This window comes from Marmota marmota, unplaced genomic scaffold (genome assembly GCF_001458135.2).
Source record: "Marmota marmota marmota unplaced genomic scaffold, marMar, whole genome shotgun sequence".
Classification (NCBI taxonomy): Eukaryota; Metazoa; Chordata; class Mammalia; order Rodentia; family Sciuridae; genus Marmota; species Marmota marmota.
This window is the reverse complement of record NW_025999932.1, coordinates 24,279,828-24,297,811: the sequence shown is the minus strand read 5'-3', so window position 1 is coordinate 24,297,811 and position 17,984 is coordinate 24,279,828. Positions and strand designations below refer to the sequence as shown.

The 17,984-nt window shown below is 41.4% G+C and overlaps 1 protein-coding gene across 3 annotated transcripts in view; it reads right to left on the bottom strand.

Moving 5' to 3' along the window:
- Mtus2 (microtubule associated scaffold protein 2) overlaps positions 1-17,984 on the bottom strand; it is a 567,575-nt gene that overhangs the window by 536,121 nt on the left and 13,470 nt on the right. For all 3 annotated transcript variants that reach the window (XM_048800772.1, XM_048800774.1, XM_048800773.1), the window contains exon 2: positions 16,037-16,109. The gene's annotated coding sequence lies outside the window, so the exon portion shown is untranslated. The remainder of the gene's footprint in view (positions 1-16,036; positions 16,110-17,984) is intronic.

Below are 17,984 nucleotides of genomic sequence, written 5' to 3'. Positions count from 1 at the left end.
AAAAAAAAAAAAAAAAAAAGCAGCCTGCTTCCTGGCCCTTGCTGCCTCCTGATACCAATGTAAAGTCGTCTGTATTCATGAATGCCCCGCTCCACAAGCTTGATATCTCACCTCCTTCCCCTTCCTTCCCTTCCCTTTCTTTATCTTTTTTTCTTCAGAGCCAACTTTGTTCCATTTCCCACATGATTTCTTTCTAAAAACCAGCCAACTGATCTTTGATTCCTCTGGACAGCTCACAGATGCTATAACTTTAACATTTTCAATTTTTAGAAAGAAGAATACAACTTGGAAGGTCGAATTGCTACATTTAAGAAAACTTCCCTTGGTCTCCCAGGGCTATCGGCTTCAGTGCCTCAGTTGGCACAACATTCCCCATAAGAAGCCACCAATTCCACACCCAGGTCCTTTGAAACAATGTTAATTGGTCCTGTAAATTAAATCCAAGCTTGTCTCCATATACTCAGTGCCAAGGTCCTCCTTTCAGACAAGCCGGGAAACGGGCAATCAGACCCCTTGGGAAACAGCAATGTCTCCTTGGAGAGTCAGCAGCTAATTTGCTCAGCTGCTCAGATGCTTTGGTTTAGTGGTTAAGAAGTTGTGTTTTCAGGCCACAAGTCCCAGTTCAATTTCAGCTATGCCTCCTATTAGCTGTACAACTATAGACACGCTAATTCATATGAATCTCAGCTTGCCCATCAATAAAACGGGCTCAATAACCATCGCTACCTGACAAGTTCAAGGCCAGAATCAAGCAAATTGAAGCACATGAGCACACAGTATGGTGCCTGCCTCAGTTAGCACAAAGTAAATGACGGGGGTCTCACCTCCTTAGGGAAGATGGGTATTGTTGGGGTTTTCCAAGGGTGGGGGATGTTTTGAGCTCCAATCCTTTTATTCAACTTAATATGAATTAAAATTCTGGATATATTTGCAACTTCTAAAAATCCTAACAAAAAGCAGATAAAAATACTAAATAGTACTCTTTTGAGGGAAGGACTTTGTTTTAAGACCAATAGAACAAAATCCTTCTTTAGACTGTTTTCAATTCAGTTGGTAAGTTAGACTGTTTTGTGTTCCTATAATGAAATAGCTGAGGCTTGGAAACCTTTTAAAGAAAAGAGGTTAATTTAGCCCACAGTTCTGGAGATTCAAGCAAGGTATCATATGGCAAGAGACAGGAAGTTTGAAAAACTATGTGTCCTCACGTTCCCCATTCCCCCTTCTCTCTCATCTTAGAAATCATAGGGGCTCCACCCTGATGACCTTATTGAATCCTAACTGCTACCTAAAAGCCTCACCTCTAAGCACCATAGTTGGATTAAGTTTCTACCCTCTCAAAACCTCACAATGGGGCTCAAACCATATCCAAACCATAGCCGTTGGCTAGTCAATAAATGCACATTTTAATATTCAGTAAACAAATTTGTCAAAGAGATTTCCCCAGATAAGTGGCAGCATTCCAAAGCAAAGCCACAGATGTGCACAACTGCAAACATCAGCAACACTGCTGTCGCTGCTGGCAGAGTGAGAACAGGAGCCCTGCTCTGCTCTCAGCTGATGGCCCCTTATTGCTTGGGCTTCCTAGATCCGTCTGCTCCTCTGGCAGCCTGATCTACTCAGTCAACTACAAACTGCAGCCTCAGATGTGTAGGACTGAACTTGCATTTCACTTAGCTGGCTACTTTGGGGCCTATCACCACCACAGATTTTCTAGACAGTCTGGGACTTTGGTACATAGGTGGCCATCCACTCAATCAACATAACACTTATGTGCCTAAATCTGCAATATCCCTGCTTTGCAAGACAGCAATCTTCAAAATGTAGCTCACAAAGACTTTTCAAGGGTTACCTGTAAAGGAACTGACTTACAAGTCCTTATCTTTCTATTTGCAATTTTTCCCAACACCATTCTGCTTGGAAACCTCTTTCCTCCTCATAACTGCCCTTCTTCCATGTTTTAAAGAGAAGTGCATTCTTCCTGCATTCCCAATCCTCCTACGGGTTTAAAATCTTCAAGGATCAACAGAACAATAGTACATACTGATATATCAATAAAGATTGGCATAGCTATCAGGCAGAACGTAATCAGGGAAAACAGAGTCCACTGAATTAGGCAGTCAGTGCAGGGAGTCAGTTCAGGGAACTGGTCAAAAGGATGAAGGAAGATCCCCCACCTCCCATCAAGGGCCCACTGCATGGCCTGGTATCTGGGTTCCACTAGCTAGACTGAAAACAGTGATATAACCAGAACCTGTGTTAATTTTAAAATGATGTTAATGTTTACAATAAGGGAGGAATTACTTTGCAACTTTGTATACTAATGATGGAACTTTCAGTATAACCTCTTCAAACATGATGGTCTACACAATTTTTCATGATACCTTTAGGAAATATATGAGCAAAAAAAAAAATTAAAGACCAGGAAATACAAAGATGAGGGCGAGTTGTCCCTCTCCAATGCATTCACAGAGGGAGAAGGAGAGATGGAACAGCATCTCTGAGGATGCTACACATGTACACCATCCTTACCACCCTGAGGGGAGGCAGGAGGGTCTCAATTCTAAACAGGGTATAGGAGTGTAGTATGATGCCTAAGGTCAAGTTAAAAATAACAACTGGAATTCAAAACCACCCCTGTTTGGTTCCACAATTTCTTATGGGGAGGATGCACAGAGGAGGCATTCCCAAACAACGTGAACCCACATCACCTGGGAAGATTGAGCTGTGGGTTCCGATTCTAGAAGGCTGGGAAGAGGCCTTAAAGACTGTATGTCTAAAGAATTCCCAGGTGATGCCTCCTTTAAATAGCAAGAGCCTTGAGCAATTGAAGTTAAGCTTTCCTGAATGGACACCCCTAATGGTAAGAAGCTGTGAGCCTGCATCCCTGATATATGCACACTTGCTTACTTACACACTGAATAAACATACATTCTGACCAGCAACTAACTTAACAAGACACACTATGTGGTCAGGAAAAGACACAGTTCTGTTGCCTTAACAGCTACTACATCTACATTCCAAATAATCTTCTTGGTAACATGGAATTTGTAGCCAACTTTTTGTCCATATGATTAGATTATTATTGTTCTTATATTTCTAACTATGTATATTTATAAGTTAGTTAAAGCTAGATATGATCATTTGAGAATCTATTTAACCCCATACACATACACTGCAGGTATAGGTGGTGAAGGTGTTGCTGTTTCTGCTCCATATGATGAGTCCCCTGTGAGCTCCCCCTGGGCACCTCAGTTCAGAACGTTCCAGGCAACCAAGTGAAGCTGTCTGTGACAGTCTTCACAGCAAAATACGATAAAGCTTAGTTCTGGTTTCATCATCCATCCCCAAAGGAATTTGATGAGCCTTCCCAGAGCACCCAGGTTGAACACTGCCATCCTGGAGAAGAGGCTGACGGTAAGAAGCGCAGAGCACATCCACCTTCCAAAATGCTGCTACTTTCATGATTGAACGCCTTTTCAAAATGTTGAACAAATGCTTAATCAGTGGGAGAAAAAAAGTAGGTAGAATTGTTTTAATGTCTTGGAAATTACATTCTCCCCAAACCCCTAGACACACACTCTTTTTCCTCCCATTCCCATTCCTCAAATTTAATATCTCTTCTAACCAGATGGGAAATGCAAGCATTGGAAACTAAACAGAACATTTAATATAGGTGTTAATGATAATATAGTCAGACCTATTTGGATGCTGTCTGTTTTTATAGGAATCTGGGAGGTAAATTTTTTCTGAAGAATTTAAAAGTTGTATAAATTTATGTTGACAGGGGAAAAAAACATATTTTTCACCTTTCAAGACACTGAGATTCCTAACTTCCCCTTTGTCAAGCCACAGAGGACAGACTTCCCAACTACTGTCCCCATACCAAAGTTCTCCATCCTTTTATTCACATCTTCATCTAGTACATATTTAACAAATGCCTCCTATGTGCCAAACCTGCCTAAGTGCAGGGGACGTAGCAGAGAGCCAGAGGTCAGTGGCATCCTCCCAGAGCTTCCGGTCCAGTTGGGGAGACAAACAAATGACTATGGATGATGCTCCAAAGAAAAGGAATCAAACAAAGAGGGCAGAGAACACAGAGACGCTCCAGATATCATGGTCAAGAGAGGCCCCTCTTAAGAAGGACATGATGTCACTAGTCAGCTTTCTGTCCCCATAATGAAATACAAGGCAATTCACTTATAAAGAGAAAATGATTGTTTAACTCTTGATTTTGGAGCTTCCAGTTCATAACCAAGTGACTCCATTTCTTTATGCCTCTGGTGAAGCAGCACATGGTGGGAGTAAGTGGAGGCAAAACATTCACTTCGTCAGTCAGGAAGCAGAGACAGGAGGCTGAGGTCCTAGGGTCTTCTTAAAGGGCTTCCCCAATGACCTCAGGACTTCCCATAAGGACCCAATCCTTAAAGGTCCACAATATCTCCCAAAAGTGCCACCCTGGAGATCCAGTCTTGAACAGATAGACCTATGGGGGCAATTATCCAAACCATAGCAGAAGGGAAGGGCAGCAAAGGAACCAGACCTATGCTGAAAATGGAGAGGAATCCTGCATCCAGGGGACAGAAAGTGCAAATCCTGATGCAGAAAAATGATTGACAGCTCCCAGAACAGCAAGGAAGCCAGGGGCTGGCGCATGAGGAGCAAGGAGGAGAAGATGAAGGAGGGTGGGGGTTGATTCTGAGCGTGGTGGAAAACCAGCACAGCGGGAAGTGACGTTATCTGAGTTGGGTTGTAAAGGCTCACGCAAGCTGCTGTGTGTAAAACACACTTTAGGGGGACCAGAGTAGAAATGAAGCACCCCACAGTGCTGCCTCTTCACAAAGTGGTGCCCATGGTCCAGAGAGAAGCACTAGGTCCCACTCAAGTGCTCCTAACCCCTCTGCATACATCTCACAAGGCCAAAGGGAAGCTGACACTTGAGGGTCCCTTACCCACATGGCCCTTTGAAATATGCATTCATCTCTCTACCAAATTCTCTTTTTGTAAGTTGGACTGTTTTTTAAAGAAATCCTCTAGAATTGTGCATGCCTCTGAAACCTGGTCATAGCCTTCATGCCTGCTTCACCACCCTTCTGTATCTTCTCTTAGACTCTCAGCTCCTGGGGGCCAAGAATGAAAGTTCTCCTTAGCAAAATTAAACTTCATTTTTACAAGTCCCTTCTTCCTTCTACTGTTTAAGACTTTAATGTTAATGGTTCTTGGCCCCCAGGAGCTGAGAGTCTTTATCTCTGTATCCCTGACAGCTGCATATAGTAGTCATTCAATGCATCATTTTGTGTGCATGTATGTATGAATCTGATGAGACGTGATTGGAAGAAGTACTCAGACTTCTTTTCTCTACAGATCAGCAGCACCAAAGTGTTGAACACCCTTGATCATTTAAGATGAACCTCACTGAAGTCAATGGCCAAGTGTATATGTTTACACAATGGCAATTTTTCTGACACAACTTAGAATCCTTCAGAATCACTACCCTGTGTTTAAATTAAACAGACATTAACAGGTTTCTTATTTTTCACAGATCCACTTTAGATATTTTTGATCACCTTTCTCTATTCCCTATGCCAACATAAATACAGGCCTCACTACTAAGACAAAAAACAAAACAGCACAGAAACAGCTCTCTGAAATGCTCCCAGCCTTCAGGGAACGAGCAAGCTTCAGGGAAGAGCAAACGTCCATCCTTTTCAGAATACATTTTTAACTTGCAAATAAGTGATCATCCTCAGTTAATAGTGACATTCCCCTCCTCCTTGGCAACTGAGAGATACATTCAGCTGCTCACAAAACAGGAAAATTGTCATCTAAAAATAAATGAAACCACAGTAAATAGGCAACTGAATATTCTGAATGCAACAATCAAGGTAAATTTTCTCTACCCAATGATATCATAGGAATAGAACAAATTATTGTAATAAGGACAGGTACGATCATGAAAATTTAACACCCAGCATGAGGTTTTGATTTTAATATATCTGTCTGAGGCTCTGCTGTAAAATGAATCAATTGTCTAAAGATTGGTCTCCAGGATGGTGTAAAGACATCTTTAAGAAATGCTGCATGAAGAATGAAAGTTCTCCTTAGCAAAATTAAACTTCATTTTTACAAGTCCCTTCTCCCTTCTACTGTTTAAGACTTTAATGTTAAGCATGCCCTCTGGGCAATTTATGATTTTAATATTGCTTTTGTAAATAGAGAGGATCAACACCCACTGTTGTTGGGAATGTTACACAATATTGCAAAGTTGTGAGTTGAATCTGGGGAGAGGATCCCTGGTGATACTGACAGAATGCCTCGCCCAATTTGCAAAGCCTGGCCTCTCTCCCTGAGCTTGCTGAGGCCAGAGCACAGCAAGAGGTACACATGCCTTCATGTTGTACATGGACCCTAGGAAAACGTGCTCTGACTTGATTCCTCCTGTATCCAAAAAAAAAAAAAAAAGATAGGATCCAAATCAAAGGGAATGAGATGTGATTGAAAGAAGTCATCTCATCATGTTTGTCTCATGTTAGGACAGCATTTACATTTTTTGTGTCTCTAGGTCTGGAGTTTTCAGGCAAGTTGTAACTCCTCCTCCTGTCTTGAGACAGAACTTCCTCTCCTGTCTTAAGCTAGTCGGCAGAGTGCTGTGCATTCATCCAATGGGCTCCTGCTGGAGGGAGAGGCTCACCTGTCCTTATGCCTGCTCCAATAACCAATAAAGGTGAATTTGCACCCACTTTTCCTTCCCCCATGCTGGGGATTGAACCTGCGGACTTGCCTGTTAGGGAAGCTCTCTACCAAAGGGCTGTTCCCCAGCCCAGCATCTGAGGTTTATGGAATGGATCTTCCTGGTGTTCTTCTTATCTTTACCCACCTCTTTGTTGCTGACACACACCTCACACCTATGAGTCCCAGCAATTAACCATGACTTCCAGTAGTTTCCTAAATTTAGGGTGGGCACAAGAGGGAGAACTCAGATTGTAAACCATTTATGATGTAGGAAAACTGGGGAAGACTCAACTCCTATGCCCTTTGTGTACAGGATTGGAGCTGAGCCTTGTAAAATAAAACTGAGAGGCAGAGAAGAGACAGAAGATAATAGCACACTGCACAGAGGAAAGTTGTGAGCAAACACAGAGGCAGCAGGAGCTCATGCGGAGAAGAAGCAGGGAAATCTGGCTGAAGCAAAGAGTGCTTGCAGGAAAAGGTAAGAGAGAGAACTGGCAAGAGCAGGGGACCAGCTTCCCCCACACACACACCTCCCACCAGAACCAGACGGCGTCCACAGGGCAGCATGAGGTGCTGTCCAAGCTGGCTCTCAATGCACTAGTCTGTGCTCCTGGCCACTAGTTCTGCTGTTGTTCATCTAAGCTCCCATTCCCTCTAAGGAATTTGTATCATGCCTGCGTGTTTTCCTATTATAGGTTTGTGTTGAGTTTGCTTTTTGGTACAGCTGTTTGCTTATAGCATATTCCTCTGTGGCTCGAGACCGAGTGGGTTTTCATGAACGTCTGCCGTGGTTTTGCCTGTTCAGCTTTCCAGCAAGCTGATCAAATCAACTGCTACACTTTCTAGCATGCCCTTTTGGAGAGCAGGTATCCTATTTTTACTGACCTAACACTTTACATCTTGAAAGTCCCTTTCCTGAACTCCGGAAGCATGTTTCATTTACATAATTGTAAAAGTAGAAGAGGAGTATTTGGAAAAACAAACAAAATGCTACTATCTCCAGGAACATGTGCAATGATGTATTTGTACATTTGCCCGACCAATATACATGAATTGTGGATCATGTTACAGGGTCTGTGCCAGACACAGAGATGTGTTAGTAAAGTTCTCCAAAACACCTAAGCAATCATCAAAACAATTGATTTTATGAATTAAATAACAAAAGCAAAGTTGGTATAAGGAAACCATGTCATGAAATCCAAAATAAAATAAAAGAGGCCAACTGGGAAAGATCACTACCATCTCCTACCTCCCACCTCGCCCTCCAACCCACGTGGTCCAAGTTTTTTTCTGTCTTTATGGGCACACGTGATTTGGGATATTGGAATTTTTTCTCTTGAATATGAGTACTACAGCCTACTCATCCACACTAGGCTTTCTTAACCTTGGTACTACTGACACTTGGGGATCAGAAATTTCTTTAGCGGGGGGTGTCTAAAAAACTATGCATGAGAGGATGATGGGCAGCCTCCCTGACCTCCACTCACTGGATGCTCAAAGCACCTCCCCACTTATGAGAACCAAAGCATCTCCAGGCAGTGCCAAGAGCCCACTTGGAGAGGAAGCAAAATCACTCCAGGTGGAAATCTACACCACTAAGGCCAAAGATATTTTTTCCATCAATGGCAGAGGGAAGGAAATGAAGCAGGAATATTATAAAATATCATTACTAGGAATGTCTACTGGAAGACTCTTGTGACTAATTTTCTTTTAAACTCAACAATCACCACCTATTGTTACTGCAAAAACTTTCATGTTATTAGTCTTCTTTCCCCATCATACTGGGGACCATTAACCGAGTATAATTTACTCCTTTTGACTATTAGTGTTCTTATAGTATCTACAATTATTTTCCAGAACAGCAATCATTGCCATCCAGTACTACAGATATAAAAACCAGTATTAAGCCAAGACTGATTGACTCCCCAAGCATACTAGCCATGAGCAAGTTTGGCAGAAAGAAGGAAAAGGGGGCTTGTGAGTCCCACCTTTCTGCCTCCCCGTTAAGACTCCTTTAAGCCAGTCTTCTGAAATTGTTACATATTGGGCTAGTCCATTAAATCAAAAATTCTCAGAAAGCAGGAACCATCTTTTTTTCCTTTTTACATTCTTATAGCATCTAGTATACTGAATAGCCCAAAGCAGACATTCCAAAAATACTTAAATACCTGAACTTAAAAAGAAAAATGTAGCAGAAAATATGGATAAGACACAGAGTGTGTCCTGTACCCCTGCTAAGGAATCAGGGCATCTGCTGGACTTAAACATGAGGTCAGACAACAGGAGGCTGAGGCCAGCAGAGGCAAGAAGCCCAGGTAAATGCCCGTCTGTGTCCTGGCAAGCAGGCCTGGCCACTCTCCTGCCCGCTCTCCTTCCAGGCTGAGCTTTGCAGATGATGGGCACCTGGATGCTGCAGCTATGCAGGGCCCAACCAGCGTTAAAAAGACTACGGCTGGGATGGTGTCAATCTTCAGGGCTGCTGACTGTTTCTTCCAACAGAGCCCCAGTGGGAGATGCGCCTGGCAAGTGTTGAAAAGCCAAGGATGGAAGGAAGTTCAGGAAGATGCTAACAAGAGAGTCACAGATGGAGGAACTAGTCCATGTCCAGGAAGAAATGAGGTCTGACCTGCAAAACCACTCTGCCAACTCCTTATCAATTCCCGATCATTCGCCAGAGCAATGAAAGACAAGGGGCAAATAACAGACGGAGAGGGAGCGTGACAAAATCAAAAGAAGACCTGAAAGTCAAAGCTACCCTGAGTGTCCTCAGACTCTAATCTGGGCCAGATTCTACTGAGCACTTTCTTGTGTTTCATCTTGCTTTTTCCTTTGGACCACCAACCTTCCTTCTGCCTTCCTATTGACAGACCCAAAATCAGAGCCCTGTCTTTCTTTGGAAGGTAAAACCTTAGACTCCACCCTCATCTGCATATTCTCATTTGCAATAGAACCAACAAGAAAAATAAGAGACAAAAAAAAACTCAAGTGATGCTGACTTTATTAGCAGAAATTCCAAATCGTTCCTGCCAACTTCAATATCCTCCCACCTCACAAAGGAAGTTAACCTCCGGTGATTTTTGAGCAAGCTTCTTGCCTTTCTAAATATAATATAGTACAACAGCTCAGCCAGGATTTGACAAGAACACAAACTCTTCTACACCATCCCCATCTTACACCAGGAGAACCAAAAACAACAGATCCAGCCCTCCGTGCTCTACTGAGAGAATCTTTACTCATGCACCAAGTATTTATTGAGCCCCATGATGTGTAAGGCACTTTGCAAAAAAAAAAAAAAAAACACTGGGGGTGAATAAGACAGATTGCACTTCTGAAAAACCATGTGTCAAATGAGGAAAGGACGCGTCTGCAAATGACTATGGCACCAGGTACAGGAGTTACCATTCGGGGTATGATGGAGTGCTCTGGAGCTGGGATGAATTGGTGCGTTTAATAGACTACCATTTTTGTTATGTCCACCTTTAAGGAAGAGCGTGAGTTCTAATATTCTTTTCCTATTAAAATTAATTGGTTTAGTTAAGTGTACATTTTAAAAACAAAATGAAAGACGGCTTTGTTTTCTGAATGCATAACAAGAACTGCTTCTACATGAAGTGGAAGAAAACATGAGTTCTTCTGACAAACAGTCTATTAAAAATGCACCACAAGTGGTATATTATTCACACATTTATAACCATCTGTGGAGATGAACCTACCCAGAGAATTTAATTTCTCCCAAAGAGAAAAAGAAGAAAACAGCACTAACATATTGAAAGGACACATACAGCTTTTGACTGGATGGGCTCAGAAGATGATATCTGTCTGTTCTGATGCATGTGAAAATATTCCAGTGAACCAAAGCGCATCTTGGAATTTATAATTAGCCTAATTTTTCCAATCCAGTTCTTTCATGTGTCTTAGTTATTATGGAGCACTACTATTCCTTTAAACTCTTGAGGAGAAAGCTGTCCCAGATTGGCAGACCTTAAAAACGTAGTTTAGATTCCCCCACCCACCACGATCTCTCATGTGGCTTCCATTTTTGAGACTATCAGATCATTAACAAACTGGATCAGATGGGCACGGTTACGTAAAAGCCTAAATGTGCTCCACAAGGCCACATCGTAACACAGGTAGCTCGACTCCTTCACAGGACTATTAAATATGCCCTATTCTGAAGGAGGAGGGGGAAAAACCGCACAGATTTTAAAAGGAAATAGCAAGATAGTCTAGAAATGTCAACTTCTTAAAGGAGACTTAAATTTGGCTTCATTCAGAAGGGAAAAGTGGCATTTACTTTGCATCAGGAAGCGTTATATTATTATTGGGTGTTCTCCCTTGTTATCTCATGGGATCCTCAGAGATCTATGAAGCTATAGTAATGCTCCATGATAACACAGAGCAACTGCCATCCCATTTTAAGGTAAAGAAACTGTAACATATGCAAGGTCAAACACCACAAAATGCCAGAGCCCAGAAACATTTTCCGAGTGCCCAAAACATATCATGCATTCATTGATCAAAATGCTAGTAAAATGTTAGCAAAAATCCCTGCCCTCATAAAGCTTGCAACCCAGTGACGAGTGTAGAGTGCAGGAGCGAGATCAGAGAATGCTGCATCCTTCGCCAGGAGACCGCCCTGCTCCCCAAGCCACAAGGGCTCCACAGCTACTTCTGAAAAAAGCTCTCTCGGTGCTGGGGATGTAGCTTAGTGGTAGAGCACCTGCCTAGGATGGCAAGACCGTGGGTTCCATCCCCAGCTCCATAAAGCAAAACAATTTTTTTCTCTCGGCATCTACGAGATACATCCCTATATTAGAAGCTTAACATAAATCTCTCACACATGCACTCAGAGCATTTAAAAAAATCAGTATGCTAAGCACAACAACCCACTATATAAATATAATGAAGAATTAAATACAAAATCCTTTTCAGGCAAAAGCAGATCTTAAAAAAGCCATTTTTTAAAAAGTCATTTGGTTCATTTTCCTATCACTAGATAGAACCAAGCTAAACCTTCAAAAGCAAAACTATAAACGGATCTCCAACTGATCTCCCTGTGCAAAATCCCAAGCTTCTGCCCCAGGAAACCACTGCCAAGCAGCTGGTGTCGGCTCAGGCTCCCCATGTTTCTAAAAGGAGGCAGTGGGGGAATCCACCTTGTATTAAAAATGTGCAAGTTGAAGCAATAAATTGTAAAACACTTAAATAATAACCCATTCATTTATAATTCTGGAACTTCTGTGATAATTTCAAATGCAAGGAACTTCTTTGACATACGAGTATCACAGGAACGCTCCCAAGGTTCCTGATGTAATTCATCACTAACAGGACATGTGCTCAAATATCACACCCCATCCAGATACCTGCTAGCTGCTTCTACTAGTAGGAGTGAAGTCATTTTGTTTGTGTGCTGGCATGTTTACCCATTTAATCACCAAAGATGACACAGTGCCAGTGTGACCCAGCTTCCTGTGTGTATGCCCTGATGACCCAGTTTAATAAAATCTGGCCTTGCATCCAACAGACCGAAGGTTTAATTCCTCGCTACGGCAGCTAGTTAACAGAGCACAGCGGAGAGCAGCACTGGACAGTTGTACTGCCTGATGAACCATTTAAAAATGGACAACAAAGAAGCTTATGTGTGGTTTCTATCATCATAACAGAATCGCCCATGTGACATTTATTGACTCTGTCTCTCCCTTTTCCCCACCAACTAATTTCCTAAAATTCTGGGCTCTGGATCTGTGGATTTAAATATTAAAATGTGTTTGGTCTTTTCTTCTCCTGTGCTTTTAGCCTAAGGAAAAGATGGATCAGGAAAAGATGAACCTAACCCTCTCTGAAATAATGGGCTCCAAACCCTGGTAAGGTGATTACTGAGGACAATTTTAAAGCAGACAAAAGAGATTGACACACACTGCTGGGTTTCTTCTCATACTCCAAATCTGAGTGTGTTTCAGTCCTGACATTTAGCTATTTCAGAAGCGCAGGACCTTCTTTGGAGGGAAAAAAAAAAATGTAGCATATAAAAATCTCTAAGGTCTCTAGGAAACATATTGCAACCAACAACTTTTTCCCATCTCATTCCATGGCATGCATTTATGTCTAGGATGACCCTGGCCTTGTTCAGCTGGTACCCTCTAATGACAGAATTATCTGCTCAGTTTTAAAGTAGTTCTGAGGGATGAGACAGGTTTGTCTGAAATGCATAGAACTGGGGAAATGAAAAAGACCTTGAAGAGTGGAACTTGTCCAGGGTCCAAGGAGGCAAGTAAGCCTGCTCGTGACAGATAGGTCTGGCTGCAGCCCCAGCTCCACCTGTCCTCACTCAGGAAATGGAAATACCTGTCTCAGAGGATGTTGCAAGAAGCAAACTATGAGGAGTATTCTAAGGTCAACACAACACGGAATCAAAGAGCACTCACTATACGACAGAGGTCATTAGCCTTTGAGCACTGCAAGGGCATCCTGGTCCATTAAGCACACGGGAAGCTGAAGACACCACGGACCTAACAGACTCCATCGCAAAATAACCCCCTAACTTCCCTTTCTAAAAAGCTACCGTTTACCTTGAAATCTCTCTTCCTGCCAAGCAGGTATATCTTTATATAATCACCAAAAAGAAAAGAATCTCTTCTCAAAAAAATAATCAGGACAATTATTTGGACCACATAGTGATAAGATATTTCAATCCAAAAATTATGAAGCTCAGTGATATGGAGAACACCAGATCATCATCAAACCCATCATTCTTTTTTCATTTTAACTTTCATTAAGCTGATGTTTTTGCAAATATTCCCTCAGTGTTTTCTAATAGCAAATATCATTCTCTCCACTGAAAAGTAAGGAAAAAATGGAACACAAAATTATTAGCTCAATATCACAGGTGACAAACATCAGCTCCAAAATGTCTTCATATTCCCACTTTTCTCATGGTATTCTACAGACAAAGGAAAAAGAATCAGACGTCATATCCATAGAGTAAAACAGAAAGCTCAGCGATTATGGCGGGCGGGGGGGAGGTGGGGGCTGATTAATATAAACCTTCCTTATCCTGCCTTCCCCTTTCTTTCTGTCCCTTCCTCTCACTTTTTAAAAAAATCTGCTTGATTTTTTTTTTTTTTAACTTCAAAGTCTAGATTTTGTGTTGGTAGAGAAAGGGGGAAGTTTCAGATGTAAATAACTCCAGGGCCTTTCACCCTAAATTTCATAAGCGATTCTCCTCATTGATCATATTCCTAGGAGGAAGGGACGTGGGTCAGGAGGAGGAGGACAGCAGGTCAACACCAGTGTTTACGGGGGGGATGGCTGTTCTCCAAGTTGTTCTTAAGACAATGGTACCCTTCTGGGAATAAGGGGACCTGGGTAATACAATGAGAAACCGTCCCACCAAGAAGAGGCCCTGGAGTTTCCCACTGATCAGTTCCGTCCTCAGCACCCAAGGAGGCAGACGTCTTTTCTTTTCCATTGGTCATTTCTTTCCTCCCTGTGAGTCCTGAGTACCATGGGCCCCCACTGCCTCAGCACCCTGCTCCGTAGCCACCACCCCACCTGACTCCCGCCAGTCACACAGCAGGATGCTTTTTCCATAGATGTTTCTTTTCTCTCGATGACTTTCAATCCGCAGTCACATACTCTGACTGCCCCCTATATCTGACCCCAAACATGGCTGCATCCCTCCCGCCCTGTGTTTGTCCATCAGCATCTACTGAGCTACTGTTGCCACCACATTAACATCAACATGCTAGTTTTCTGTTTTATAAGCAGATGAATTACAAAAATGTGTAAGTAAGGGAGAGCCATTTGCTGTAAACACACTCAACATTCTGCAAGCCAAGTCCCTTTTACTGGAAAAAAAAAAAGTTCTAGTGTAAATAGTCTTTGAGAAGAACATCACACAGGTGGCAACTTGATTCCAGTGTGGGAAATCTGAATATATACACTATGGGTCACTAACTAGAAATCAGTCGTAAAGTTAGTTTAAAACAGTGTTTTAGGGGCTGGGGATGTGGCTCAAGCGGTAGCGCGCTCGCCTGGCATGCATGCGGCCCGGGTTCGATCCTCAGCACCACATACAAACAAAGATGTTGTGTCCGCCAAATACTAAAAAATAAATATTAAAAAATTCTTTAAAAAAAAATAAATAAATAAAATAAAACAGTGTTTTAGCTTTTCTTCCCTAGTTTTACACCTAGGATGCTCAGGCTACCCCCTTTTGGGCAAACCTGCTAAGTTTCTTTCAAACTACCTCAGTTTCCAATAAAAGCCACACCTAAAACTTATTTCTATCCTCTGCCCCTAGACCAGAATTCAACATGAAGACCCTTCTTTAGAATCTTTCGAGAGTTGAACCCCAACAAAGCAGAGCTGGCCAGCTGGTTGTTCAGGCTGTGCACTACGCAAGGGTACCACATGTAAGGGGGTGCCAGTTATAGCCTGAGCCTTTCTATTATTTTAAAATTTGTTTACATTTTTCTTAAAACTTGGATACATTAAAGATGGTAATTTGATTATTTATGCTACATTTTCTAGTATATGGCAATGAAGCATCTTATTCTAAAAATCAATAATATAGTTCAACAATTTCCCAGTAGATGGAAAGAAAGTGTCTTGGGTGCTTTGGTCTCATTTGCACATATGGGCTAGCGGTGACTCTCAGAAAAGCTCCTTTCAAATGTCTTAAATCCCTGTCACCTTGGCTGGCCACTACTACTTCAGCCTTAGTTGGATGGACCCTGGGCAGCAATGATTTCCTCTGCAATCTGGTCTTTTTCTTAGTACCTTCAGTTATCAAGTATCTCCCCCACTCACAGCAAGCCCCTACGTGCTACAGTACCTTCTTGTCCTAGTTCTGTCAACTGATCTACTAAGCCCATGTTAACAATAATATGATGACCTTTAGTTACAGCAAAAGATTAATTACCACTGAGAAAGAGATGTCTAGGAGAGGCATGCTCCACACACTTAAAATCATTAACAAAACATGATGTTTGAACTTGGGTTTCAGTCACTGAATGTATTCCTCGCATTTTCAAAAAAGCAAAATGAAATTAAGCTTTCAAAAGAAATTTCATTTTCATTGACTTATTTCATGAACAATATCATTTATAATAAAACTGCTACCGGTGGGGGAGGAACACACTGGTAGAGAGTCCTTGCCTAAAATGTGTAAGGCCCTGGGTTCCATCTCTAGCACTGCAAACAAATAAAATAAAACTACCACTAGGAAGCGTAAAATATTTAAGAGGCAGTTGCAGACCCAAGTCAAATGAAATAATAAATCAAGCAGAATTCCACATAAACTCACCTTGACCCCCCAAAAACGAGTTTTACTGCCATTGGTAACAATTTGACCTAGTAGACAATCCAGCTGTGGAAACCTTGAAAAGAAAAAGACACAGGAAAACTTAGAAGAAAAGACAAAGATTCAGGAAAGCATAAACCGTAACTTCATTATGTTACTTCTCACTGAAAACTGAAGTTAGTTTAGAAGTCTCTAGCTCCATTCTGTAATTGTACCACAAATAAACTCTTCCGAGTTGGACTAGTTTCATAAAAATCACCATTTTTTTCCACTGTTTGAGTCTAGGATTTTAGAGATACTTAATCTTATTTTCAGATTAATCCTCAATGGATTACATGACTTCAATTTTCTTTCTATCTTAATCCCTCCAGTAGTTAATGATCTGAAAACTGATTCTTAAATACACCACATAAATGAAGTATCTTAAGGACTTAAGACACATCTTTTGTCAGGGGACATATACCTCTGACATATGAATAATCATATCCATTATGTAGATCTTAATTTTCTTAAACTGTACCAAATTTATATTCTGTTATTTTTTTTTCTAACTCAGAAAAAATTAAAAACCGGAGGAACTATGAATCCTACAATACGGACAATATCAATATTAATTAGATTCTTACGTATGTTTTATGTGAAAAAAAAAAACAGCAAAAATCACTCTTCTTTTCTCTAAAGATTGGTCATTAAGCAATAGAAAAGACATATACTTTCCTCACAAATGCTACTAGGGTAAGATATTTTGGGATTCCTGCTAGTATTAGGCTGAGTCATAAAAGATTGCCAATATTCAACCATTTTTTCACCTCTAATGATATCAATTTTATAATTTTTAAAACCAGAAAACAGAATTGGAAAAACCCAGTGATTATGAAACTAGATTTTCAAAATTAATGCTCAACATATATCATTTTTCTGAGCAGCATCAGTAGTCTGAGTATTGTTAACTGCTGTTACTCCAGTTTATCACCAGTGGTACCTAAAAGATAACGAATGAATTCCCTCCAGAATAGGGAAGGGATTGATGTGCCCCTTTTTAATTCTTTCTTTTCTTCTGGTCCCAATTAACCGACAAAGCTCTCCCAGCTTCCTCCCTGCAATAGAAGAGACTTTTCCAAGAGCATAAATATGGCAGAAAGAAGAGATGATTGATGCCTGCAAGGCAGAGGTGAGAGGAAGAACACTGGTCTCTAAGAAGGACACACCAAGTGAGGGCTGGACCCGGGGCAGACAGAGGAAGATGCAAAGGAAGCCCACCGCCAGTACTCAACGGTGGGGTTATAGCGCACCACCCCAAGGAAACTAAGCAGGTTTAGGACCACATCTAGATGGAATGAAGAGAGTGTATGACTCAGCCTAATACTAGCAAGAATTCCAAAATATCTTACCCTAGTAGCATTTGTGAGGAAAGTATATGTCTTTTATGACAGTTTGTGTCTTTATACTCCTAAAGCTGTACTTAGTTGCCTATCTACCTTAAGATTTACCACCACCACTATGAATGTACATCACAGCACAAACAATCCTACTGGAACTAAAAGCCAACGAAGAGAAGCCAGGGGAGTACCCAATGTATGTTCACAAAACGCACTTCCTTCTGAGAAGGAGGAAGAATAGATTTAGATCACTTCCCCCACACCAAGAGACCCAGCCAATCAGCAGCCCATTCATTGTAGGTTTGTTTTGTTTGTGGGTTTTGTATGAAAGAGCACCCACTAGCAAAATAAACTTTTTGATCTCTTTTGAGGACCATTCATTTGTTTCAGTCCCTACTTTTTAAATTAACTATATATTAATTAATTTAAAAATAAGATCAAAATCAGCTTTCTGACTATGCAGATGAGAGACAAAAGTCTAAGTTGACATCCTAGGTGAAACCTATCTCTTTATTCATGTCTAGTCAAAATCCTAAATAAGACCACAAAAGAAAATGGAAATAGAGTCAAAC